A 26059-nucleotide genomic window follows, 5' to 3' on the forward strand; every position below is an offset into this window, starting at 1 on the left:
CTGCTTTGCCTACTATTTGTTTCATATGATCGTTCCACTTAAGGTCTCGTAGATATTTTACGGTAGATACTGTTTCCAACAATTTGTCATCAATAGTGTAGTTGTACAGTAGTTGATTTCTTTTTATAAGTAGGCCCATGCGCAATATATTATATTTATTTACGCCCAGGGTCAACTGCCAATGCTTGTACTATTGATTAAATCTCTGCGGGTTATTCTGCAAATCTATATTTTCTTCTGGCGTTACTACTACATTTATATACAGCGTTAACAATCACGGCCCTAACAGAGTCCCTTGGGGTATTCTGGGTATTACTTATCGTCTGTGGACTTTTTTTCCGTTTACTACGTGGTCTAGCATTGTATATGGGTGATAATTATTGTTGTTATCGTTATTCCACGAATTTCTGCGGTTGTTCCTACCGTCATACACGTTTCCATTTGAGTATGTTTCGCGCGCAGGCATCGTATTGTGTCGCGGCGCGGACGGATGGTTCCACCAACCACCGTCACTACGGTTCCTTTGGGGTGAGTGCTGATTTTGGTTACTAATATGAGTAAAATTTGAATGGCGTGAATCGCCTCTGTAAACTATGTCCATTTGATCTAAGAAGTTTAAAAAACTCTTAATGTCATTCTCCGCTACTCCTATTGATCTGTCTCGGTATGGAAAGGGTAAGTGGCTCTTTAAAGTGTCAATTATCGCTGGCAAGTCGGCTGGTTTGGACCAGTACAGTGTCTTGTCTAGGTACCTCTCAAAGTATTGTCTTAATGTCTCTCTTTTAGGGTCATAGGTCTCGGGGTTGCACACTTCTCTCCTTAGACTCCGTTGCTCATTCTCGGACCAGAATTCGTCCAAGAAGGCTTGTTCGAACTGTTCAAACGTAAAGCACCGCCGTTTCATATCGGCACCCCATTTAGCTGCTCGTCCTCTCATGAGATTGGTGACGTATCTGATTTTATCGACTTCTGACCAACTACGTGGAAAAACACCGTCAAATGATCTAATAAACACAATAGGGTGGACTTTGTGCTTGTCCTCACTGGAAAATGTCTGGAAATACCCATGTCTTACAAACGTGTCATCGGCCATGCCGGTTGGCATAACTGTATTGACATAGTTTGTGTCACTTGCTACTCTAGGTGTCGTACCGTAATATTGCTCGTTTGGTGGAAAAGAAAGCGGCACATTGTAATTTTGATTTGAAATAGGTGATTCCACAATAGGTGGTGTTCTGTCTGTGTCATTAGCCATGGTTTTAGCTGTTTTGTCGTTTCCTGACGATGCGTTTGCACCTATCGCCAAACACGGCACAACATTGTCTCGTAATTTTGTCACTTCGTCTTGTATGTGTTTTGTCTCGTCTTTAACATGTGTCTTTGTTTTTGAAAGTATGTCCTGTGTAATTGTTTCAAGTTTTTTGTCCAGGTAGTCGTCACACAATTTACATTCGTGTACAATTCTTTCGGCCATGTTAGTGTCGTTGTTTAGTGACGCGAGGTCCGCTCGATCTTCTAATTTTTCTATCTTTTCTTTGAGGTGGGTTTGTTCAAGAACTACCATTGTGAGCTGTTGGGTAATATTTCCCACTTCTTTAGTCAGCTTTTCTTGGGTGGAGCTAGCTGAAGTGTGGGCCTGAGCTAACCCTTCCACACGAGTGTTCACTTCCTGCTGCACATTAACTATTTGAGTTAACTGATTCTCACATCGGGTGATATTGTTTTTTGTTTCATGTGTGAATGTAACCAAAGTTTCTTCCTGTTTAGTGACTCGATCGGATAATGTCTCAAATCGCTGGCTGAGCTGTTTAGTGGTGTTATTTAATTCTGTCATCTGTTTTGTCGTTCGTTCAAAATTTTCGGTCATAGTACGGTTTAATACGTCAAATTTTTCGTCGCTTTTATCTAGCCTTTGTTTAAAGTCCTGACCAAGTGCGTCCAGTTTTGCGTCAATTTTCTGACTAACGTCTCGTTTCATGTCTGCAAATAACTCTAATAGTCGGTCCAGTTTGTCAGTTTCCTGTGTCCGATTTGTGTCACATTGCTGAATTTGTCTCATATTCGGTTCTGACATTGATGTTAACAGTGGCGCTGACGGTCTAGTCTCGCGTCCATTCCACATTTCGTCATTTAAAGTCGCCATCTGTGTATTATCACAAATGTTGCGAGTTTGAGGCAAAATCATTGCATTGATCTGTGAACTCGTCCATGGAGGGAAACGCGGACTTTCTTGTTGGTTGAAAGATGAATCTACTTCACTTAACTCATCTGCCAAAACTATCTCTACCTTACCGCGTTCCATTGTAATAGGATGTATAATCGTAAGTCAAAAAGGGAAAAATATAAGTCTGATTAATAAAGATTTGACTCAAATTTAGGTTGAAATATTTTCTCGTCAGTGTAAATGATTGCTCTATTGCAAACAATGGTTGAGAAAGATGCAGCAGGGCGGCCAAAATTTTTCGTAACAAATGACTGCTTAGCAGTGAAATTCACGATCTTCATATGCTACAACAATACTATAATTACCACAAACTACAATAGAGATAGATAATTTTGGAAAAATCTAGAAGAAAACTACAGGATGTGTGGAAAGAGAAAAATGGATTCTGCAGTTGGCTATTGAATGTTTGAATGAAACATAATTGTGTGACTCACCATTAAATTTTCTGTCCTGCAGCGGCTGGTCAAACACTTCTGCGTAAATCGTATTCGTCAAAATATGGGTTTTCTTAATACATCTCCATCGGATAATCACCAAAAGGCCTCAAAATAACAGTTTTGCATCAATATATGCCATGAAAAGAAAACAGATTGAATTAGTTACAAAAATTCTTTACTATATTGTTGTATAATCATTTGTACAATAAAGTTGGTGTTTTCGTTACCCTTTAAACTTCAGGATTTTTGTTTATTCTCTGTTGGGAAAAAATACAAATTAAAGTTTCAAATTTGCTCAAAAACGACACATCCGAAAATTGCGTCCTGTCACGGGAGCCAGTTGTAGTGGTTAATAAAAAAAATTAAATGGAGAAGAGAGACCGTAAAAAAGGTAAAGAATGAAATGCAAATCGGACTTTGTATTACAGAAAAGCTATCGGACTTCGTTATTCGAAAAAGCTATTGTTGGGGTGGACCTTGTGGCGTTTTTGAGCAAAAGTTAAACCAATTTCCACTACAAAAAATTTTGAAAAATAACAGAGAATAACAAAATGTAACTGACGGGGAAATGGCGTAGCTTTGAGTTCATTCTTTACCAGGTTAACATGTCTTCTTTCGTGCGGCGTCCAGGTCTTCAAAAATCTCCTTCATTTCTGCGTGAAAAGTCTGCTCCGAAATCTTGCAATCGTTCAGGAATCACTAATTTATACCAATTAAAATCATCTTGATACTGTATGCAATTTAATTCACTTTGCTACTTCCATCCACCGAATTTCTTAACAACTTCCACAATGTCTACACATTACAATCATTAAGTTTTTATGTCAGCATCAGATCACGCCCGCCTTAAGCTTCGGCTAACAAGAGACAATTGAAACGGAATAAAAAAACAAAAAAGAGTTAACAATCTTAGTATTTTCTCTCTGCCGTCGAGCGCTCATACCGCTGCGACGGGATATTTTTATCTGTGGGAACGAGTGTAGCGCGGCGAAATTCAAAGTCCCGCTACAGAGTGGCCGAGCGGTTCTAGGCGCTACAGTCTGGAACCGCGCGACTGCTACGGTCGCAGGTTCGAATCCTGCCTCGGGCATGTATGTGTGTGATGTCCTTAGGTTGGTTAGGTTTAAGTAGTTCTAAGTCCTAGGGGACTGATGACCTCAGATGTTAAGTCCCATAGTGCTCAGTGCCATTTGAACCTCTTTTTTTTTTGCGCTATTTCCGAGCTATTTAGCATTGAAGTTAGGCAATCCATGCGTACTGCCAGAGACAGTGTCACCAATCGTGTTTTTCGTTTGGCTTCGTATTACCGTACAAGAGAGCGATACAAAAATTGCAGGCGGGACAGGATCAAATCCGCGCCAAAGGCTGAGCAGTGTCGTGCTCTATCACCTACGATATGAGAACAACTGACAGTAATTTGTGCCCGATACGGCCTGATTGGCTAACTTCAGTATTCGGAAACGGCGCAACGTATCAAGTTACTTTCTCAACTACTTCTCAGCACAACCTTTCCTGCGTCGTCATTACAAGCCTTTCAGACCGTTTCTGACCGCTTTGTTAATTTTCTCCAAATCATCAACCCAGGGCATGCGACCTTGCGCTACCAGTGTGTTGGACGAACTTTTTTATTGTGCAGGCTACAAGTGATGCTTTATCATTTATAGCGATTACTTAACGTCGGCTTTTTGGTGATTCTAAATGAAAAAAAAAACATAATCAGTGCGGAAAAAGCAGCAGCTCAATAACATCAGACTGCAGGAAACAATATTTTAATATTTTGTACAAGAGAGTCAAGTTGACTGTAGGTCCGATTATACGAAAGACTAACAGTTTTGTCCTGCATCACAGTTCGACCGGCATCCAAACTTGCATGTCACTTTAACTACAATAGACTCAGAAAGAAACAATCCCTGTCAATTTCAAGCAGCTTTACGAACACTGTCAACATGGATTTGGACTACAGAAATTTCTTTGAATTGAATAAAGATATTTTATCCATATCTTCCATTTTATTTTGTAGTGACATCCGCATAATGCTTTGTATAAATTAGCCATATGGTGGCAGAGTTTCAGTGACTGTCAGTTATTACAAGATAATTTCATTTTCAGTCGTAACCGCAAACGACTTTTGCATATAATACGAGTCACCTGCGAAAAACTGGTGAAGACGACGTCTCCAGACGGATCACAACAGGACTTGCTATCTGGATGTGATATAAACAATGAAGTTGGCAATTTCTGTAAAGGTTTTTCACGTTGTTATTGAAACTAAAATTACCTGAAACGGACGTTCTTGTCGAATAACTTGAGAGACAGGGAGGTGACAGACCTGCATCCAATTTGCGAGGTGCATGGACAGTTTGTCTGGTGCACTGGACAACTTGAGTGTGGGTTTTGAGAGGTTTTCCACGCTCCATGAGATGGATGGTGGGTTGGTCCCAATCTCCTCCACAATACACGTCGTAGTACACAGAATGAAGTTTACACCACTTCCCTCCCTAGGAATAAATCTGAAATAAATGAACTAGATTATGAGAACCACCTACCACGTATGATGAGACAATAGGATGATGAATTAAAAAAAAAAATCTCCGGAGAAGATTCTTAGAGCAAAAGAACATTCTCTCAAGAAATTCCCAGTCATGTACGAATAAAAAACTGGAAGAATATTCTCTGACGAGGGAGCTATGTCTTACTTCCTCACGTCGTTTTTGAGAAGGTTCTAGGTGCTTCTAAGCCGCGGCCGGCACAGAACACACACGCAATCTTATATTACGTTCATCTCGCTCAAACAGGCAAACTATTCAATGTTCAAGTATGGAACTGGCATCAATGTGCTCTGGAAGAGTTGCACTACGTTTCGATTTTACGTGAAGCAACAGATTATTAAGACGACTATGGTCTGTTTAGGAAAATATTTTCTGACGTTGTTACCGAATTTTCGACACTGGGTAAACTGTTTTGTTATTGAAATTTAGTGAACACACTATGCGAACGAGATCTTAAGAATACATATTTTCATATGTTCCAAACCGGGACTCTGACAGAGCTCTCTAACACGAGACAAGTATAGTTAAACATAACGCATAATCGTCAGCTTGTGCGTCAAGTACTTAAGGGGTCGCCCGTGCGGTTTTGTTACGAGCAACAGATCGCGAGCATTGTAATAAATCAGATATTAATTTTTATGACCTACCTACTTATTTGTAACATAAGGTTTATACTGTGAGAAAACATGATGATGAACATCTGAAAATGTCATTTGCACATTTGTCTGGTGTATACCTAAGTCTTCTCCTATACCAGTCTAAAAACCTGTGTCTGCTAAATAGCACAAAAATGTTGCCCACTTTCGCTTCATTATTTTTGGGAAGGAATTTCGTAAGCCAACTCCTGTTTTTATTATTATTATTATTATTATTATTAACGCTGTATAAACTTCTTCAGTTTCCCTCTTCAGTATTTATTCGGGCTCCGAGCAACATAAATTTTACCATTTTTACTTTATTTTACCATTTTTACTTTTATTCAGATAGATGTATGCTACAGAGCTCACTTTAAAAAACCGAGAATATTCTCCGCTTGTGAGAAACTCCTCTGGTTTTATTCATATGAAGATGTTGAATATTTTTCGCGTTGAGCGACTTCCCCCACTGTTTTAGTCAAGCTGAGAACATTCTCAGGTGAAGAGCATTGTCCGATTATTGGATGTATGTTCCACCTTTTACGCAAAACACAGTTTTCTCTTGTTACCGCGGCTGGTCCCGGCGGAGGTTCTAGTCCTCCCTCGGGCATGGGTGTGTGTGTTTGTCCTTAGGATAATTTAGGTTAAGTAGTGTGTAAGCTGTAAGTAGGCTGTTTAGGTTTTTATGTTGGTAACGTCACCTAGCGCTCTGTATGAAAATCACTGGCTGTGCTGTGTTCAGTCGGTGGCTGGTTGGCATTGTTGGAATATTCGCCATTGTAGTGTTGGGCAGTTGGATGTTAACAGCGCGTAGCGTTGCGCAGTTGGAGGTGAGCCGCCAGGAGTGGTGGATGTGGGGGGAGAGATGGCAGAATTTTAAGAGCGGACGATCTGGACGTGTTTCCGCCAGAAAGAGTAAATTTGTAGTACTAGATATCATGACTTTTGAACACTATTAAGTTAAATACATTGTTTGCTCTCTATCAGAATCTTTCATTTGCTAACTATGCCTATCAGCAGTTAGTGCCTTCAGTATTTAGAATCTTTTATTTAGCTGGCAGTAGTGGCGCTCGCTGTATTGCAGTAGCTCGAGTAACGAAGATTTTTTGTGAGGGCCATCCTTTTGTAGGGATTATTGAAAGTCAGACTGCGTTGCGCTAAACATGTTGTGTGTCAGTTCAGTATAGATCAGAATAAGTACGGAGAGAAATGTCTGATTACGTTCAGTTCTACTAAGCTGTTTGAAAATCAAATAACGTAAGAGGTTTATCAGCACAGTAATTCATAAATTTTTCTGAGGGGACGTTTCATAAAGTTTACGGACTGATGACCTCAGCATTTAAGTCCCATAAGATTTCACACATTTTTTTCTCTTGTTACTCAAACATGTTTCGGCATCCCTGTGCCATCATCAGTGGGTTTTGTTTATTGAACAAGTGTAAAAAGTGAACATATTTTTTATCGTAACTGATCTAACAGGCGGAACCTGTATCTAATAATTATAACTGCAAACATGAAAAAATACAAGAGCTGCAAATGCAAAAGATGAATATTTTCCGATTCGCTTTATTCACGCGAAACTGAGAACGTTCTCGGAAATTCCGAGAATAAAGTAGATTCTGTGTTTTATTCGTATGACCCAATGATAGGAAGGAGAGGATATTTTAGACGCGCCTTTTTCGATTTAATGGGATCGAGAAATGACGATTCACACAGATTTCTTTACGATTAGTGCCGTACGACAGGTGCTGGCTTCAAGTTTTTGCAACCATCTAGATATTCCTCCAAGGCCGTCGAAGTACAAGAAGAGTCCTCCGCAGCGAAATGAAGTTGGTAGCACTGGAAGAACCTTACTGAGACATCTGGCGGCTTAAAGAATGGCATCGTCCCGGCGGAGAATTAACGAGTTTTCTGCCCCACTGAGCACGCCGGGGCTTCCTGCGGACGTTTTTCTCGTCGCCGCCGCCGTCTCGTCCTCTGGTTCTCTTTGGCGTCGCGCCTCGGCGGCGGGCAGCGCGCAGCTTCCTTCGGATGGGGGTCGGCGACAGGGTCCAAGGTCGCAGGCGCCGCGCTCCCAGCCGCTGCCCTGAATCGCAAACAGCCCGCCGTCCGCGCAACCCCATTGGCCAGTCGCTATCCGGTGGGCGGAGTCAGCGGCCGGCGCAGCTGGACACGGTGCAACAAGATCAACACGAAAAAAATCGCCCGTGCCGTCAATTTTTATGATACCAGTAGGCTCGACGCATAAACTGCGTGATACGTTTAACGCTTCTTTAAAATTCCCTTCTTATTTTACCCGCCAGACCAACTCCTCTGACGATCGTGGACTGAGAAGTTAAGCAAATTGCGATTCCTCTGTAGCTGAGATTTCTCCTTCTGTTTTTCTCACTGCTTCGTTATCCCAATCACGTCCGGCTCATTTCGCATTCGACCATTTCTCATCCGCTGCGTGTGCGAGGGAAGACTTGGACAGCGCCCGTATGTTATCTAGCGTCAGATCGGGAGCGAGTCACTAACCTAGCGATGCGTGTTTTCCAGACCGCATCTAATCTCTCGCGCAAAACTTTGACCACAAATTGCCGGCTTCGGCGTAGTCTGAAGGTTGGGAGGAGAGAGCGAAAGGGTGGGAGTGGACGATTTGCATGCAGGGGCCAACGTCCAGAGAATATCTTAATAGTCGCTGTAATTTTGCAGACCCGCTGTTCCACCGACACGCCGGTACTCGTTGGCTAGCGCAACGCAGGTGTTTTATCTTCCGCGAGAGCCTTCGAGGACTTTTCCTCTCAACGGCAGTCGGGAGCGGCGGCAGAACCAGACTCACTTTCCTAGCCAGAGACGGCATCGTTTCTATCGCTTTCTATGTTGCACCTTTCGGAGCAGGTTCTGTAGTTTACGTTTCCTACCTTCAATGCGAAAATTTCTGTGTGTGAATTCCAGAATGAGAACATGTGAGACATTTCATTTGTTTTCTTTTTTTCCAGCGATTCCACGGCTTGCTCACGCAGCTTTACCGAGCAGCGCCCCAGCTTGTGTAAGAGGGACGTGAGCTAAATGAAAGGTAACCAGAAGGTACGGTACCACTGTATTTAGCTCATAATTTTTTGAATCGTTAGGTAGCGTTATCCTTCTCTTCACCGTTTCCATCGCTCTGCGGGGATGTTCTTCAGGATTGGTGTACCTGGATAGCTGAATAATGCCGAAAGAGAGTGTTGCGTACACTTAAAAAAGGGTATTTTGCAGCTTTGTTTCGGAATATTGGAGCCATTGGGTAAAAATTTTCCCACTGCCATTGGTGGCCCGTCGTCGTTGGTAGATTCTGAAAGAAGGTACACATAGAGATGGGAATTCCAAAATGTTATTGTTGTTTTGCCGCGTCGGCTGTTTCTTGGTACATGGAGACTACCCAACCACGATATTTCTGTATTTGGTGTTCCATGACCATCACTGGACCCACGCGGTGGCGTTAGTGTGAACAAGTACGGTGGTAACTAAGGAAAACTCATCACACAATCAATGCCTCCGGATTAGCTGTGAATTAGTTCAGCGTGTCATCGAGAAACACCGTTCGTAGCCCGCAGGTGTGGCCGAGCGGTTCTATACGCTTCAGTCTGGAACCGCGCGACCGCTACGGCCGCAGGTTAGAATCTTGCCTCGGGCATGGATGTGTATCATGTCCTTAGGTTAGTTAGGTTTAAGTAGTTCTAAGTCCAGGAGACTGATGACCTCAGATGTCAAGTCCCATAGTGCTTAGAGCCACTTGAACCATTTGAACACCGTTCGTAGTCCACTGCGGTGTTAGCCACAATCTTGACTACCCACAAGGGCGGAAGACAGAGGAAGAATATATCGCGAAAGTGGACACATTCAGATGAATATTGCCTGGGAGAAAAAAAAGCAGAATGAGGTAATGATACCTTTACAGAAAGCATTCTAATGGGCAGCAAAAAAATGGTGGGGAAATAAGAAAGGACAGCAAAAAGTTTTAAGAAAGCGGAACAAACGGGGGAAGAAATTACAACTCCCAGAAAACTAAGCCGTACTAAAAAAGTAGTTCCTCCAGATGACTTCGCTGAAGGATTATGATGAAGTATTATGAGCAGAAGAAAGTAACCTCAACCACGAGAAACCTGCTTACATGTTCAGAAACTAAGATAAATTTTCAGGCGGGAAGGGAAACATTTCGGAAAATTGTGGAAGAGAGAGCACTTCGATTCAAGAAATGTAAAAATGAGAGAAACCATCCTAACTCAACGCTCCGACATTGTTGCCTAGCGTGTAGTATACTTGAGATCAACCAGAAATAATGAAAAGGGGCGACGGCCGCTGTGGCCGAGCGGTTCTAGGCCTTACTGCTGCTGCGGTCGCAGGTTCGAATCCTGCCTCGGACATGGATGTGTGTGATGTCCTTAGGTTAGTTAGGTTTAATTAGTTCTAAGTTCTAGGGGACTGATGACCTCAGATGTTAAGTCCCATAGTGCTCAGAACCATTTGAACCTAGTTTAAGTTTGAAAAGGGGGCCAAATACACCATGGTATACACCGACAAAACGGGGCAGCACACGCATTTTATGATGAAAAAGTGCTGGCAGCGTGAAGAAGTTCTAGGGGGAATAAGTAACAGCAGAGCAGGCCAAAGAGCTATCGTTGTCCACGCTGGAGGAGAAATGAGTTTCGTTTAGGAAGCTGAGTAAATTTGTGATTCGGAATCTCACGATGATATGTATGTGGATAATTATCACAAATGGTTAGAAGGAAAACTATTCCTAACATCCTAGCTGGTAAGACTGTTGTTCTTTATAACGCACTGTATCGTGTTGTTCAGAGAAATAAAGCCCCCCCCCCTTCGCCCCCCCCCCACCCCGCCACCACTACTGCAACGCAAACAGGACATAACAGAATGGCTCATTCTAAACAAATTCGGTTTTGCATCAATCTTTTATACATTGTAAATTTTGGTTGCAAAATCAAAGCCTTTTTTTTAAAAAGCAGAGTCCATTTTAAGGCGTAAATTATAGCCTATCAAGTTCTGAGGCTCCCACCATACCACTCTGAGCTAATCTGGATTACAACGAAACAAAAAAGAGCGAAAAACGTTTCTTCCATTAATTTAACCATCTTAAAACAAGTAACCAAAAAGTCTTTATCTCAGGTTACCCAACATGATTGCGTAAAACCTTTCGGACACGTGAAAGGAACTGAAAAATCAGTATTGATCTGGAGAGTGAAGATGAATATACAGCACAAGAGACGACTGTGATAGAGAAACTCACCCGGCGGATGAAATTGGAAAGGATTACAGTGAAACAGATACAGCAGACGAAGAACTTGGCGTCCACACTTTTCATGATGGACCATCAACTTCACAACCCTCATCACCAAGCTCAGCGCAGTTTCCACTGTATAGCTGTAGTTGTTCCTTCCTTCCTTCCTTCCTTCCATCCCTCCCTCCTTTCTTCCATCCCTCCCTTGTCACCCCGACTACGCTTTGACTCACAATAGGCCGATCGAAGCGCTCTCAGTTCTAGGTGTAATAATATTCTCATCGACTAATATACTGATCAATCATCACATGACGATCACCTACCTAATAGCCGGTGGCACGCATAAAAACGGTGACGCATCGTGACATGGGAGCAATGAAGCCTTCGTATGTCGCTAGAGGGAGTTGGCACCACATCTGCACACACACGCGTCACCTAACCCCTGTAAATTCTGGGGAGGGGTGCGATGGGCTCTACAGACACGTTCAATTACACCCCAGGTGTATTCGATTGGGTTCAGATCTCGCGAATTGGGAGGCCGGAACATCAATTGGAACTTGCCACTGCATTCTTTGAAGAACTCCATCACGCTTCTGGCCTTGTGATGTGGCGTATTATCTTGTTGAAAAATGCCACTGCCGTCGGAAAACTTGATCGTCATGAAGGGGTGTATGAGGTCTGCAACCACTGTACTTGGTCGTCTCGGTGCCTTGCACCAGTAACACTGGGCGCATGGATGCCCACGTAAATGTTTCCCAGAGCACCCTGGAGCCACCGCCAGCTTGTCTCTGTCCCGCAGTACGTGTGTCACGGAGCTTGAACCGTGGATTTACTTTCAGAATCTTTTCTTAAAGAATTTGCATTATTTACTAGCGATTCATCAAGAACATTAACACATTTAATCACACTATGTGAGCGTGGAAGTAGTTGCCAGTGGGTAACTGATGAAAACAAATTCCTTTCAACAAATGGAAATTTTATTCCTGAAAACCGTTTCTTTTTTTAAACAGATTTAAAATTATAATCAGAAAGCACCCTCTAAATATCAAGTTACAATATATTCAGAGGCAGAAATAACATTTTTTTTATTTTTTTATTTTTTTACAGTATGAGCTTTCGGGGTGAGAACCTTGCCGCTCCCTTTTAACACGGCCGTAGTCACGACCGCTCACAACAACCTCTGAAAGACTACACTGGTGCCAATCTGCAACACACCAGATTACTTTAAACTAAAAATTTTAACAACTCGCACAAACACATAAACTACGCACCCAGTAGGAGGGATGGAAATGGTACAAAACACTCACATTAAAAAAAAATTACTTGCTACCGAAAGTGCAACTTGTTTTTAAAAGAAAACTCTTACGGTGGAAGGGTGGCAGCTTTTTATACTAAAATGACCATTTAAATAAAAACCCAAGACATGCAGTCTTACATAAAATGTACAAACATTCTCTACATTACACATATACCGCCTCTCAAGATGATAGGCAAGATACAAACATGTTTCAGGAATTCGGGCTTTACACCTTAAGCAATATATTCGTTAACACCGAATCCGACAAACCTGACAGAGGCAGCTATTAACGTACGGCAGACCGACAGACAGACAGACAGACACTAACTGCCTAAAAAATGCGGACGAAAGACAGACGAGCAAGCTGGGGACGAGAGACTGACCAAGAACACAAGTAGAATTTAACAAGTAAATGAAACAACATATCACGAATCACTTAACTTTTAATAAACTGCGATGTCTGGCGAAGACCTGGCGCAACACGCCCAAAACGCTCTCCCGAACCGTCCGCTGCCAGCCGCTTCAACGGACGCAGCAAGGCGCGCCGATCTCCCGTCTCACGGCGTCGCAGCTCGCGCCGGCCAGACTGATATCGTGGGTTGACTCCTGTTGCTCTCGTGTCGGCCGCGAAGCCACTACCCCTCGCTATACGGCGCGGCCCAATAGACTGACATGGCGACCTCACATGCGCCGACGCTCGAGACGGTCGTGTCCCAGAGCGCGACCGACCAACCGATCGATCCAACCACCAATTCTCATTGCCTGAACAAACTCGAGCGGACTGGCGGCCTGACACATACTGGCACTCCGGACGACAGACAGACACTGACTGCGCCACACTGACCTGGCTGACCAACTGACCAGACTCCTCGCCTAGCGAGCTCATAGCGCCTCCTACATGCACGTGAGCAGGCTACCTTTCCCCTTTCCCACCAGAGGGAGACACCAAAGCTGCGATTGCCACAGCGGCGCCACCACCAGAATCGGAGGGCGACTGCTTCACACTACGCGCTGCGGCACGCTTTTCAAAACAGCAAATTTTACCACGGCTCAGAGATATTCCCCTGGAAGACGAGAGACGCGCGCCCTCCCTTCGGCATCATGTAGAAAGTATCGGGATTTATCAGACCATGCAACGCTTGCCACTGTGTGAACGACCAGTGCCGAAATTCACGTGCCCATTTCAGTCGTAGTTGCCGATGTCTTAGTGTTAACACTGGCACGCGCAAGGGTTGTCGGCTGCGGACGCCCATCGTTGGGAGTGTTCGGTGCAATGTGTAATGAGAGTCACTTGTTTTCTGCTCAGCACTTAAGTCTGGTGTTAGTTCCGCCACAGTTTGCTGCCTGTCCTGTTTTACAAGTCCGCCCAGCCTACGACGTCCATCTGTAATGAATGTTGGCTGCCCAACACAACGACGTCTGGACGTGGTATCACCTTGGTTTCGCCAGCTGTTGAAGACACTCTCCACAGCACTCCTCGAGCACCCGACCAGTCCTGCAGCTTCCGAAATGCTCTTCCGCGTCTGCGGGTCATCACAATCCGTCCTCGCTACAGTCTGGAACCGCGCGACCGCTACGGTCGCAGGTTCGAATCCTGCCTCGGGCATGGATGTGTGTGATGTCTTTAGGTTATTTAGGTTTAAGTAGTTCTAAGTTCTAGGGGACTGATGACCTCAGAAGTTAAGTCAATAGTGCTCAGAGCCATTTTTTTGAACAATCCGTCCTCGACCAAACTCAGGTAGAACGCGCCCCTTCCCCATTCTACACACGGACAGTACACTCACTGATACTACATGCACCGTGCGTGTGTCTGACTAGCAGTCATTCCTCGCCAGGTGACGCTGTTATCGTCTAGACGATAGGTCGGTAGGTCGGAGGCAGAGAGAGAGAGAGAGAGAGAGAGAGAGAGAGAGAGAGAGAGAGAGAGAGAGTGGGGGGGGGGGGGGGAGAAAGTAGGTATCTGTCCGATTGGACTCTACCTGGAAGTTGCTGGAAGATTAAAACAGTGTGTCCTGCCAGGACCGTAACCTTTGCAGTGATATAAGCAGGCCTTGTTTTTCACAACTCAACAGTTACATGATGGATACAGAACGAATTTTCACGCTGCAGTGGATTGCGCGCTGATTAAATTAGGGAAGAGTCCACTGCAAACTGAGAATTCTGCATACCCCACCTAGTTCTTGATTAGTGGTAAACAAGGTCGCTTAATCTCGCTGCTCCTTGGGGCAACGAGTCACCTTGCGCATGTCGACATACGGAGGACAACACAAAAGGAGAGCGCTGGGTGCGAGCCAATGTTAGTTCACGACTAGGTTTAACGTTCACATCTGATTTATGAGGCAAACAAATTGAATCAAAAATTTAAATCCAAAAACCAAAATTGTTCTCATATTTTTCATAAAAAGAACCGAGACATAAAAACGACGCAAGATTTATTACCAAATTAATTTGGAATTGTAATTATAATTTAAAATTATTGTTATTATTTGTATTTGTATGATTTATTCTGGAAACAATTGGCAAGCTGTAGTCTTTGGATGTAAAAGGTCGATGTATTTTAGGATCGCTTAACTGCGGGTTCATGTGATTCTGTTGTTGATTTTCGTGTAACCAGTGGTACTGAGTCTTGTCTGGTATGGAGTAGCGAGTTGGAAGTTGTTATGAGCTTTTCGACTGCAAATACGTTTGGACAATGAGTTTATTACACTGGAAGTCTGATATATAGAATCTTGTGGAAATATAAGTGATATTAAGGAAATAAAACAGCTGATGAAGAAACAGATTGAAATAATCTTAGAATTGTGTGACTGAAGCTAATCGTACATAATAGGCACGAGCATTGTTCTTTACAGTGGGCTGCAATAGTTAACCGGCAGGAGATTTATCAAGGAGCAGCACGGTACGGACATTGAGCACTTATCCTTCTCACCTAGTAATCATTTGCGCTTATTTAGAGACGAAAACTAAAAAAGTTGGTTTGAGCTTCATTTATGTCGATTATTTATTCGACGTTACAGAGGATGAAGTCTCAAGTTGCACCACCATTTTCTGCAGTTTAAAATAGGAGTCTTAATTTCTGGTGTAAGGAAATTCCAAATTTTCTGTTGAGTTGAAAATATTTGGGTTGCAATATGTTCATACGTTTTATGAACACTTCTTTTTCTTAAGAAAAGTTTGAGTCGCTTAAGTTAAGTTGCCTTGTACTTGATTAGTATAAACCGCATCTGCAACGTTTGTACCTCTTATTCGAATCTGATTCCTACAATAACGGGGGAAAGCGCATTTTGCCACACGTGTAAGGGAATACCTTACAAATGTGTTTAGTAGACAAGTGAGGACACGAAAGACGCCTGTTCGGTAGGTATTTCCTTCCATCAAGTCAGCAACGCTGCAGTACATAATTCGGTCCTGCGGAGGAATAATGCTTTGCCATCAAAATTGATGTGTTCACACACAAAGTCTGCAGCGAAAGGTGTTACTCATCTTATCCCCCGTATTAAATGACGGTCAGTTTATTTATGGAAAGATGAAGACAGCGGAAAGACAATTCTATCAATGGGCTTCATAATGGAAGCAAACCTTATGAAACACCAAGACACGTTCATAGGGTTTGTCGACCAAGAAAAAGCATTCGATAATGTAAAATGGTGCGAGATATTCGAAATTCTCAAGAAAAAATGGTGTTAACTATAGGAAAAGACGGATGTTACAGAATATACATAGCAATTAAGAAGAAATGATAAGAATGGAAGAGCAAGAAAGATTGTAAGACAGGGATTAAGACTTTCGCTTCTACTGTTCATGCCGTACACGAAAGAAGGAATGACAGAATTAAATGAAAGGTTAGGGAATGGGATTAAAAGCCCGAGTGAAAGTTTATCGCTGATGGTACTGCTATTCATAGTGAATGAAATGAACGATCTGATGAACACGGAGTGTGGACTGAGAGTAAACGGAAAAAAGACGAAAATAATGGGGAGTAACAGAAATAAAAGTGGCGATGAACAACATCAAAACTGGAGAATGACGAAGAAAGGGAATTCTGCCAGCTTCGATTACGGAAGAAGCAAAGGGGATATATAAAGCAGACAAAGGGGGCGTTATTTTTCAAACGAAGTCCACTAGTATGAAACATAGACCTAAATTTGAAGAAGAAAAATTCTGAGAATGTACGTGTGGAGCACAGAGTGCAGTGGAATTGAATCACGTATTGTGGGAAACAGAAGAGAAAGAGGATCGAAAAGTTCGAGATGTAGTCTTAAAGAAGGATGCTAAAAATTTAGTGAGCTGGTGAGGTTCTCTGCAGAATGGGCAAGGCAACGAATTTGAAGAAAACCCTAACAAGGAGAACGGACGGGATGGTGCTATACATTCGTCAACACATCTGAGTTTATACCGTCCATAATTTTTTTATTTTCACCACGCTGGTGTTACTGGTACGTTATTCAACCTGGCTCAGTATCGTAACCGAAACAATTGATAGAAGAAATATTCTACATGAATAAACATCAGCTTTTGTGACAACTCGTGCTTGGTGCATTGTGGGGTCGCGATTTAGATCTCTCAAGCGCTAGCGAGTGTTTCACACCTACGACTTGTTCAGGTAAGCTTCACAGATTTATTCAGCAGCTATTTTAAATGATTCATTACTTGACACATATCTTGGCTCTGAGCACTATGGGACTTAACTTCTGTGGTCATCAGTCCCCTAGAACTTAGAACTACTTAAACCTAACTAACCTAAGGACATCACACACATCCATGCCCGAGGCAGGATTCGAACCTGCGACCGTAGCAGTCGCGCGGTTCCGGACTGAGCGCCTTAACCGCGAGACCACCGCGGCCGGCGACACATATCTTCATGCGATTGTTCAATGTAGGTAAAACGACACAAGTAAGAACAGTAATTACTCCTGGCAGCTCCTAAAATTGAAAATTATTGCACTTGAAGTAGCTATCCTCATCGTCACGTGCCTGTTAAGAAATTACGACGTCGAGCTGTCACATATGGTGAAGTTCGCTAGGTAGAGGCCTAACATCATTGTATACTGATGTATGGAATTACCTTTGCATTGTTGTGAAACGAACATAGCTCTTCCGACATAGGGAGTAGCCACAAAGTTGGCGGCTGGTAGATCACGACATTTTAGCATTTGCCATAAATTATTTATATAGAGTTTCAGGTAAAAATTGTTACAGATTCTGGTAATTATGAATTTGAGTACATTGTAGGTATATTTACAAGTTTTTACGTAGAAATCGTCATCGATGCATCTACAGATGTGTGCTTTGCCTCTTTTTGTATCCCGCCTGGAAGGCTTCGCGTGGGTCTACTCCTGAAAACTGAAAGGTTGGCGGTGTGAAGGAAGCGAGTAGGAGCAGGTGAGGTAAAACACGTCGGTACTGCAGTGTGAATTAAGATCACCTTTACTGTAGCAAGAAGAATACAAAACTTTGCAATGAGGTGCGAAGTGTCCCGGTCGTCTGCTCTTGATCAACTGGGTAGAATCTGTAGCGGAGCTCGTAGGCCTGGACAGCGCCTGCTAGAGGGCCCTGTCGTCGGTGTCGGTGTCGCAGTGCCAACCTACGCCGTGGCATCAGCTATCGATACCACACCTGTAATGATGTCTATCGTATTTACTGAAATTTTTGGGTCATGCGATAGCAAACAAGTTACAATCAGAATATTACAGGCACATGAATGTGCAAGTAAATACTATGTGAGTATGTTACCTACGATATTTAGCATTACACTAGATACGTTTACTGGTAGTGTAAGCCGGTTAAGTTTAGTGTATTTGTGACAAATATGACGTAAAGACAACGACAATATTTTATTCTGCAAAGTAGTTGTAATCACTTAAATCTTTGTGGATGTGTTCAGTACAATCAGCATATTAGTACTGAATATGTGAAAGCTTACTAATGGTTTGCAACCAGGGTGTGATAATGATACACTGCTGACACATATGAGTTCCAACGTTTTTACCTAAGGAAGATCATGTAGACTGAAACAAGTAGTGAATAAACATGTTTCATTCAACAGCTAAAGATATCGGTAACAATACCAACCTTGCAATAAATCATTGCTGTGGAGCACCACGTGTCAAAAAACTTCCTCAAACGGCTTGTTAGTAAATCGAACATATTTCTCGTAATCCCTGTGTGGAGCTGCGTCTGGCATGCTCTTGAATCCTGGAATAAGTAAGTTTAGTGCTGTCTGCTTGAACGTAACGATTTGTAGTAACTATAAGACGACTCGGCCTCCTATGGACTAACGCTGTTATTGTGGATAACTTAGTTTTCAACAACACGTTTTCATTGCACAAAAAGAACTAATTGAAACACAGCAAAAAACTACACACACACACACACACACATTATTGTCCCTCTTTTAAGCAGATGTAAATATTGGCTATGGTGTGACAGTAATTTCCCGTTACATTTTTGTATCGTATCCCTAAATAAATTAAAGACCTTTCAAAGGGATGTGGTCGATTTTCTGCCACAACCTTGCTCTTAGCCGGCCGCGGTGGTCTAGCGGTTCTAGACGCGCAGTCCGGAACCGCGCGACTGCTACGGTCGCAGGTTCGAATCCTGCCTCGCGCATGGATGTGTGTGATGTCCTTAGGTTAGTTAGGTTTAAGTAGTTCTAAGTTCTAGGGGACTGATGACCACAGTAGTTAAGTCCCATAGTGCTCAGAGCCATTTGAGCCTTGCTCTAATGACCGCGTTGTCAACAACTTGCATGAGAGCTCATAATCATTAAAACACTATGGCAGTTAGCAAATATTGGGTTGGTGCATGACATCAGTGCAACAACTTTTTTATATAATTTATGGGCAAATTACACTCTAAAATTACAATGCAAACTTCGCTGTCTGTAAGTGATAAACAGCGAAGTGTTTTGTCCAAGTCATTCCGTGATACAAACTCCCTATTCCTATGTGTATATTGACAAGCAAAGTATCGACAAATATACACTGATGAGCTAGAACATTATGGCCAGCCTGTATGTCCACCTTTGACACGAATAACAATGGCGACGCGTAATGGCATGGAAGCAATGGGGTCGTGATAGGTCACTGAAGGAAGTTGGCGCCATATGTGGACACAAAAGTCACCTAATTACAGTAAATTCCTTGGAGGGGGGCGCGACGAGGTCTAACGCTGCGTTCAATCACATCCCAGATGTATTCGATCGTGTTCAGATCTGGCGAGTTAGGGGACCAGAAGATCAATTGGAACTCGCCACTGTGTTCTTCGAACCACTCCATCACACACCTGACCTTGTGACATGGAGCTTCATCTTGTTGAAAAATGCCACTGCCATTGGAAAACATGATCGTCATGAAGGTTCAAATGGCTCTAAGCACTATGGGACTTAACATTTGAGGTCATCAGTCCCCTAGACTTAGAACTACTTAAACCTAACTAACCCAAGGACATCACACACATCCATGCCCGAGGCAGGATTCGAACATGCGACCGTAGCAGCCCGCGTGGTTACGGACTGAAGCGCCTAGAACCGCTCGGCCACAGAGGCCGGCCGTCATGACAGGGCGTACGTGGTCTGCAACCAGTGTATGATACTCCTCGGCCATAACGGTGCCTTGCACGAGCTCCACCACCGAAGGATGCCCACGTGAATGTTCCCCAGAGCATAATGGAGCGCTCGCTAGCTTGTCTTCGTCCTGCAGTCTGGAGCTGTTTGCCAGAAAGACGATGGATTCGCGTCCTCCCATAGGCATAATGAAGAAGTTATCGGAATTTATCAAACCATGCAGCTGTCTGATACTGCGCCAGCGTCCAATGCCAATGGTCAGGTGGCCATTTCAGTCGTAGTTGGCGATGACGCGATGTTAACACTAGCTCATGCATGGGTCGGTGGCTGCGGAGACAATCGTTATGAGCGTTCTACGGTGCACTGTGTGTTCAGACACACCTGTACTCTGCCCAGTATTAAAGTATGAAGTTACTTCTGCTAGAGTTCGCCGCCTGCACTGTTTTAGCCGTCCATCCAGCTTACGACGTCCGACATCTGTAATGAGCGGTGGCCACCCAACTTCACGATGTCTGGACGTGGTTTCACCGTCATTTCACCACGTGTTGACTCACCATAGCACTCCTCGAACACCCGAAAAATCGCGCAGTTTCCGAAGTGCTCGAGCTGAGCCCCCGGGTCATCACAACCTACTCTCGGTCGAACTCTATAGATCGGCGCGCCTACCCCATTCTACGAGGTGCATTCAAGTTCTAAGGCCTCCGATTTATTTTCTAATTAACTACTCACCCGAAATCGATGAAACTGGCGTTACTTCTCGACGTAATCGCCCTGCAGACGTACACATTTTTCACAACGCTGACGCCGTGATTCCATGGCAGCGGCGAAGGCTTCTTTAGGAGTCTGTTTTGACCACTGGAAAATCGCTGAGGCAATAGCAGCACGGCTGGTGAATGTGCGGCCACGGAGAGTGTCTTTCATTGTTGGAAAAAGCCAAAAGTCACTAGGAGCCAGGTCAGGTGAGTAGGGAGCATGAGGAATCACTTCAAAGTTGTTATCACGAAGAAACTGCTGCATAACGTTAGCTCGATGTGCGGGTGCGCTGTCTTGGTGAAACAGCATACGCACAGCCCTTCCCGGACGTTTTTGTTGCAGTGCAGGAAGGAATTTGTTCTTCAAAACATTTTCGTAGGATGCACCTGTTACCGTAGTGCCCTTTGGAACGCAATGGGTAAGGATTACGCCCTCGCTGTCCCAGAACATGGACACCATCATTTTTTCAGCACTGGCGGTTACCAGAAATTTTTTTGGTGGCAGTGAATCTGCGTCCTTCCATTGAGCTGACTAGCGCTTTGTTTCTGGATTGAAAAATGGCATCCTCGTCTCATCCATTGTCACAACCAACGAAAAGAAAGTCCCATTCGTGCTGTCGTTGCGCGTCAACATTGCTTGGCAGCATGCCACACGGGCAGCCGTGTGGTCGTCCGTCAGCATTCGTGGCACCCACTTGGATGACACTTTTCGCATTTTCAGGTCGTCATGCAGGATTGTGTGCACGGAACCCACAGAAATGCCAACTCTGGAGGCGATCTGTTCAACAGTCATTCAGGGATCCCCCAAAACAATTCTCTCCACTTTCTCGATCATGTTGTCAAACCGGCTTGTGCGAGCCCGAGGTTGTTTCGGTTTGTTGTCACACGATGTTCTGGCTTCATTAAACTGTCGCACCCATGAACCCACTTTCGACACATCCGTAACTCCATCACCACATGTGTCCTTCAACTGTCGATGAATTTCAATTGGTTTCACACCACGCAAATTCAGAAAACGAATGATTGCACGCTGTTCAAGTAAGGAAAACGTCGCCGTTTTAAGTATTTAAAACAGTTCTCATTCTCGCCGCTGGCGGTAAAATTCCATCTGCCGTATGGTGCTGCCATCTCTGGGACGTATTGGCAATGAACGCGGCCTCATTTTAAAACAATGCGCATGTTTCTATCTCTTTCCAGTCCAGAGAAAAAAAATCGGAGGCCTTAGAACTTGAATGCACCTCGTACATACCGTCAGAAGAGTCACTGATACTACATGAACCATGCGTGTGTCTGACTGGCAGTCGTTCCTCACCAGGTGACGCCGCTATCTCCTGGACGGGTTTATATCGATAGTAGGTCGGTGGTCATAATGTTCTGGCTGATCAGTGTACTTTTGTAAATCTGGAAGAGTGGCTGACTTGGAAAGACACTTCACTCTCATCCTGAAAAGCTGTGACGGGAGTGTGTGACCGGCCTCAGTATGTAAAAACATCATAGTGCAGTTCCGACTGTCAGGACTTCCACTTTTAAGGATGCAATATTTGTGGTTTACTTATTCTAGGATTGAAGACAACTGTGTAAGCTGAAATGACATGTCTACTATCGCAATATTAGCACAAAAATACGCGCTTTTAAACGGTTTTCAATGTGAAAACAAAAAACAGTTGTCAGCATAACGCATCTCGTTAACATCAAAACGTGATATAATCCTAAACACAACAATACTGAATATTAACTCTCAGAAGGTTAAAATGTCCTAAACACGGTAATATTAAAGTTTAACTAGAAGTTTTTTTACAAAATTGTTCCTATACTTATGGTGTGATGTTGGTCAGTATTACGAAAATCGTTCAGTTCCGGTTCAAAGTTCGGTAGTATTTTTAGGATGACAATCAAGTCTACGGTGGATGGTTAGTTATGTGACAAATTGAACAAAAGATTACCCAACGTCGCTGGAGTTTACAGTGGACGCAAGCTGGTGAACCAACAAGTTTACTCCTCTGCATGCGGTTTTTACCTTAAACTGCGATGAACTGTCGTCTGGAAAGCCGCTCTCTTCCCCTGAAATTCCTATAAAACTAATTACACCTTTGCTGAATTTTCCAGCAGAAACTTTCCCTATGTTTCTCATTATGCGAGAAACATGAACACATCCCTAGTCTTAGAATGTGGCGATATACACGCGCATGGTTGCAGCAGTGTGGGTATTATAATGCTCTCTCAGTTCTCACAAGAACAATTAACTAATAGGCTGGTTCGTTAGTCCACAGTTGGAGCTACGCGATGCTACAGCTAATTTCTAGTTGGATATCAGCCCGCTGTGAACGCATTGTTCACACAAATTACTCCTCTGCGTCGTACAGAGCGTTATGCGCTCCGTTGTGCACTTGACGCCAGTTCAGAGAAGAGTCCACGAAAACTTCCGTCTTGTCTTACTCATAGCCGAACTGTCTCCCCACCTGGCTTCTTTCGTTCTTCGCGTTACGGCTTTTTTCGACTAATAGGAGCGTTCCTCTTAATTTGTGGAAACTCTCTCTACCAATAGCAAGGTCCCTACCATTAAATTGCGTCAAACTTTGGCTCTTTTCTCCTTCCTAGCGCGTTTCCGCCAATCGGAAGTTTTGTGGCCTTTCCAGACGTCTAAATGCGTACATTGGCTCTTTCGCGTGTGTACCACTCACTGGGCATGTGATCGAAAATGCGTCACTGGTCTTCTTTTGTATCCATTTGGAATTCCGAAATGCAGTTTTCTAAAAGGCTTCTTTCCTGTCTTCCCTCAGATAGGCTGTTATACTCACTCTCCTCATCTGAGTCACCTGGTCAGTCATTGACTTTCCATCTGGGACACCCCTGTAAGTGGTTTCTACGGTACCCCCTGTAGTGTGGCCTTGCCTCTGCCCTCGTCCCTCTGAATTCCAAACTAAAACGCCTCTTACTGCTTGTTTCACCTTTTGCTCAAATATGCAGTGTAGGAACAGTGTCTTTATTTCTGTCAATTGAGTGTCATCCCTTTTTGCATTACATACTGATAGGCAAATTTTCTCATTAACGCCAAATTCAGTTAGGTGTCATATTCACCTTCCCGTTGCCATGTATAAAGCTCTCATGTAAGGTGCGAATCTGACCTTCACTTATTCTGCCACCTTACACACTTTTGTAGTGGAAATGAGTGTATGGCATTTTTGGCCAGGAGGCCCCTATTCAGGGAAGTTCGGCCGCCAAGTGCAAGTCTTATTTCATTCGATGCCATACTGGGCGACTTGCACGCTGGGGATGAGGATGAAATTATGATGAGGACAACACAGCACCCAGTCCCCGAGTAGAGAAAATCCCCAAGCTGGCAAGGAATCGAACCTGGGTCCGCTCTCATGGGAGATTAGCATCCAGCTAAGCAGTAGTATATAATATGACAGAATGTGTGCTAACACTGAAAAAGAAAGTGCCCCATTGGTTGTAGTTCCTAGGTTTTTGTTGTTGTTGTTATTTGATCCCTCTCGCTCCATTGTGCAGGAGAGGCTATCTGCAAGTCAACCGCTCTTAAAGCAATGTCTAGGCAACACACAGAAAAAATTTAAAAGATGTTATATTTACAAATAATTTTACAATTTGTGAAAAGAAGATTTTATGTATAACATCTTTGTGTTTCTTTGCTTGTTTAAAGTTGGAACAAAAAACTGATATTGGAAAATAAAACAATTAGAATACGTTTAAAACACTTTGTGATAATAGTTACGTTAAAAATGAAGCAGTGAATTGTCAGGTAGGAAAAAATTACGTGTTTAGTAGGGTAGGAGAGAGTGAAACTACGTGCAGAAGCCTGTTGGGTAATACTGATGGCGAAGAAGTGGAGAGATGGAGAGGCAAGGGATGAAACCCCGATGAGGTGGAATAAGTGGGTTGCCGGCCGCGGTGGTCTAGCGGTTCAGACGCTCAGTCCGGAACCGCGGGACTGCTACGGTCGCAGGTTCGAATCCTGCCTCGGGCATGGATGTGTGTGATGTCCTTATGTTAGTTAGGGTTTAAGTAGTTCTAAGTTCTAGGGGACTGATGACCACAGATGTTAAGTCCCATAGTGCTCAGAGCCAATAAGTGGGTTGGAAATTATAGTTAATGGGATGGGTAAACAACGTGACCGATTTCTTTGGTTGGGACGGGGAGACATTTGAAATTTCATCGGGAGAGCACGTGGAGGGTGTTCAGTAGGTTTATGTTGGATGGAACGTGTCGCTATAAGCACAACAGTCTACTAGGTTTGGAAATTAGAGGGGAGACAGTAGAATTATTGGAGTCGAGTTTACAGATGTTGTAGATTGTTCAAAGCCGTTCATTTGTAAGTGAGAAGAGGTGAGAATTTGATGAGATGGTAAAGATTCCATATGGGAGAAGGTAAACAGATGTATGATGTTCAAGGATTGTAAGATATTGTTAGGTGAAGCTGATTTCCTTGTAACATTTGCATAGGAGAGAATAGGTCGCATCAAGGTTATGTAGATATGGAGGATAGCAGAGGGGTGTAGTTTTAGCCTATTGTGTGCTTCCTGTTGTATGGTTAGCACATGGGGTTTCCATATTAGTTGCTGTTCGAATTTTAGTCCCAGATATCGGGAGGTTATAATTAAAGAGCAGCTACTGACAAAGGCCGTGTGCAAGCTGTAATTGTCGTATGGCAGCGAAACTTGATAGATATGTTAATGTGTTAATGCGGAACAGATTGACTATTGTAAGAAATTAGTACCAATTTTGGCCATCAGGTGTAAATCTGGCGATGTACACTTATTGTATAACTATATGACATCCACACTGTCATTTGATGAGCCATATTGTGAGTGAACAATATGGCTATCGGGAAGAGACATTGTGTGCTGCTAGTGAAACTGTTTTATGTCAACGGCAGAGATTACAGTGCTGCATTGAGAGAATTCACCGACTGAAAGGTTTAAAGAGAGGCCCGATGACATTAAGCGATTTAAAGAATGAAATTAGAGAATACATGTGAGCTTTATGTGACATCTGTAAGAGGAAAGTGTTGTGTACATAGTTCCGCATAGTCAGTGCGTACACAACTTTCCCACTAGAGTGCGCCCCGCTATGCACAACAGCGCAGGCGCAGCGCTCGTCCGTCTCCGCACTACGAGATGGCGCTGTCTTAGAGACGGACCAAATTCTGCTTCTGCGGATCCGCGTATTAATATGTAACGCAGCCAATGAGATTGCTGCTAACATAGAACCTTTTCTCCTCGCAGATCACACTCGCGCAGTGATACCTGAACGCGCGATGTATTATAACGAGTGTACAGACCTCCGATTAGTAAGGTCCTGGAATCTATCCTCACCCGCCGCA

The sequence above is a fragment of the Schistocerca americana genome, chromosome 2, assembly GCF_021461395.2.
Source record: "Schistocerca americana isolate TAMUIC-IGC-003095 chromosome 2, iqSchAmer2.1, whole genome shotgun sequence".
Classification (NCBI taxonomy): domain Eukaryota; kingdom Metazoa; phylum Arthropoda; class Insecta; order Orthoptera; family Acrididae; genus Schistocerca; species Schistocerca americana.